Here is a 3,771-nt window from a genome sequence, read left to right on the forward strand (position 1 = left end):
TAACCAATGTACTGTATACTTGAAACTAATTAAAATAAATTTTAAAAAGAAAATAAAATAAATGACTAATGACTGAAAAAAAAGAAGAAACAAGCAAGATCCCAAATAAATGACCTAACATTTACATCTTAAAAAATAGAAAAAGAAGAATGAATGAAGCCCAGTCAGCAGAAGGAAGGAAATAATAAAAATTAGAGCAGAAATTAATGAAATTGAGAACAAAGGGACAGTAGAAGAAAATAATGCAACAAAGAGTTGGTTCTTTGTGAAGATTAACAAAATTGACAAACCCCAAGTTAGACTAAGTAAAACAAAGGACACAAATAAACAAAATCAGATATGAAAGAGAAGTTACGTCAGATGACACTGAAATACAAAGGATCATACAAGAATACTATGAAAGACTTTACACCGCAAAATTCAATAACCTAGAAAAATTGGACAAGTTCTTAGAAATACACAACCTTCCTGTACTGAATCATGAAGAAATGGAAAATCTAAATAGACTGATCAACAATAAGAAAATTGAAACAATTATCAAAAACCTCCCAAAAATTAAAGTCCAAGACCAGATGCCTTCACCAGTGAATTCCATCAAACATTCAAAGAAGATTTAATCCGTATTCTCCTCAAGCTCTTCCAAAAAAATCAAAGAGGAGGCGATACATCCTAATTCATTTTAGGCCAATATTACCCTGATACCAAAACCTGGTAAAGGTAACACACACACACACACACACACACACACACACACACAATAGACAAATATCTCTTACGAACCTATATCTTTTATGAACAGAGATGCAAAAATACAAAACAAAAACAAGCAAAACAAATACAACAATGCATTTAAAAGATTATGCATCATGATCAAGTGGGCTTCACTCAGGGACACAGAGATGGTCCATAAGACACAAATGAATTAATGTAATATACCACATAAACAAAATAAAGAAAAAAATCATATGATCATATCAACAGATTAAAAAATTGACAAGGTACAGCATCCATTTATGAATAAAACACTTAATAAAATGGGTAGAGATGAAAAGCACCTCAACATAATAAAAGCCATATACAACAAACCCTCAGCTATCATCATATTTAAGTGTGAAAACTAAAGACGTTTCTTCTAAGATCAGGAATAAGACAAGGATGTCCACTATCACCACTATTATTCAGTATAGTATTGGAAATACTAGCTAGAGATATCAGGCAAGAATAAGAAGTAATAGGCATCCAGATAGGGAATGAGAAAGTATAATTGTCACTTTTTTCAAATTACATGATTTTCTATATAGAAAATCCTAAAGTCTCCACCAAAAAACTATTAGAAACAACAAATACAGTAAAGTTTCAGGATACAAAATTAATGTACAAAAGTCCATAACATTCCTATACTTTAACAATGAATTTTCAGAAAAAGAAATTTAAAAAATCAATTCCTTTTGCAACTGCAACAACAACAAAAATATACCAAGGAATAAACCTAACAAAACATGTAAAGGATCTATACACTAAAAACTATGAGACATTATAAAGGTAATTGAAGACGACACAAAGAAATAGAAAGATATTCCATGTTCATGGATTGGAAGAATCAACATAGTTAAAATGACCTTATTACCTAAAGCATTAAGCAGATTTAATGCAATCCCCATCAAAATCCCATCAGCATTTTTTAAAGAAGTAGAACAAAAAATCATCAGATTTGTATGGAAGAACAAAAAAAACCCCAAATAGCCAAAGCAATCCTGAGAAAAAAGAACAAGTCCAGAGGTATCACTCTGCCCAACTTCAAATTATACTACATAGCGACAATAACTAAAATGGCATGATATTGGCAGAAAAACAAACACAGATATCAATGGAACAGAATTGAGAGTCCAGAAATAAACCTTCATATATATGGACAAATAATTTTTGACAAAGAAGCCAAAAACATACAGTGGATAAAAGAAAACCTCTTCAATAAATGGTGCCGGGAAAATTGGAAAGCCACCTGCAAAAGAATGAAACTAGACTGCTATCTATCACCATACACCAAAATTAACTCTAAATGGCTCAATGAATATAAGACCTGAAACAATAAATTACATAGGAAAAAAACATATGTACTCAACTCATAGACCCTGGATTTGGAGAAGGTTTTATGAATTTGACCTCAAAGGCAAGGGAAGTAAAAGCAAAAATAAATGAATAGGACTATATATCAAACTAAAAATCTTCTGCACAGCAAAAGAAACCATCAACTAGACAAAAAGGTATCCATCCAAATAGAACACATTTGCAAACAACACTTCTGATAAGGGCCTGATATCCAAAATATACAAAAAAAACATACAACTTAACACTAAAAAAATAAACTATCCAATTAAAAAATAGACAGAGGACCTGAAGAGACACTTCTCCAAAGAAGACATACAAATGGTCAACAGACATATGAAAAGATGTTCAACTTCACTAGCTATTAGGAAAATGCAAATCAAAACCACAATGACATACCACTTCACACCTGTTAGAATAACTATTATCAATAGTACAAGTAATAATAAAGGTTAGAGGTTGTGAGGAAAAGGAACCCTCATACACTGCTAGTGGGAACGTAAATTGGTACAGCCACTATGGAAAATAGTATGGAGGTTCCTCGAAAAAACTAGGAAGTGATCTACCAAGTGACCCAGCAATCCCTCTTCTGGGTATTTACCCAAAAAAACTTGAAAACATTTATCCTCAAAGATATACGCAGCATTATTCATGGTTGCCAAGACATGAAAACAACCTAAGTACCCTTCAATAGATGATTGGATAAAGCTGTGGTACATATATACATGGAATATTACTCAGTCCTAAGAAAACATGAAATACTGCCACTTGTGACAACATGGGTGGATCTTGAGATTATCATGCTAAGCAAAATATGTCAGACAGAAAACATTGAGAACCACATGATTTCACTCATATATGGAATATAAAAGTGAAAGCAACAAACATGACAAACAAACAGAGATTCATAGACACAGAGAGTGGATTAGTGGTTACCAGAGTAAAGAGGGCGGGGGAAGGTAGATAGGGATACAGGGATTCAAATATTTTGCGATGGGAGAAAATTTAACTTCTGGTGATGAACACACAATCCAATATACATATGATGTGTTATTGAATTATTCACTTAAAACTGTTTTGATTTTATTAACCAATGTCACCCCAATAATTTTAATTAAAAATAGAAACACTATCATCTTTAAGATAACTTACAAAACTATCTTACTATAGAATAAATATCAAAAATAATACATAAAACACAACAATTTTGGTAGCATTAAACTTTGAAGTAATCATTGAAGGATGAATAGAAGAGTTCAATGGGAAAGACAGAAATAAACTCAATCATAAAAACATTAAATTCAAGTTCCTAATCACTCATGCACACACACGCTTAGAAATAGTTACATTTTTACTTATCATAGAAATACATTTAATATTTCTGTGATAAAATATCTGAAGTGTGAGTTTTTCATAATTATTGAAATTAGTATATTTATTTAACATTCAGAGAAATTTTCACCTACCAGGCAATCTACAAAAAGCAAATTTTTCTTTTTAAGTGGTAATGCATAAATGATTATATAACACTTAAGGAAAATCAGTGCTATTAAAAAAAGTATGAGGCTAGGAGATGCTTTTACAAACACCAAAGTGTAAAATATACTTTATGCATCATATCTAAGTTGCAGTTGACAAACTATTGTCTTAAAATACAAATTAAAA

Source organism: Pteropus medius, unplaced genomic scaffold (assembly GCF_902729225.1).
Source record: "Pteropus medius unplaced genomic scaffold, Ma_sr-lr_union100, whole genome shotgun sequence".
NCBI classification, from domain to species: domain Eukaryota; kingdom Metazoa; phylum Chordata; class Mammalia; order Chiroptera; family Pteropodidae; genus Pteropus; species Pteropus medius.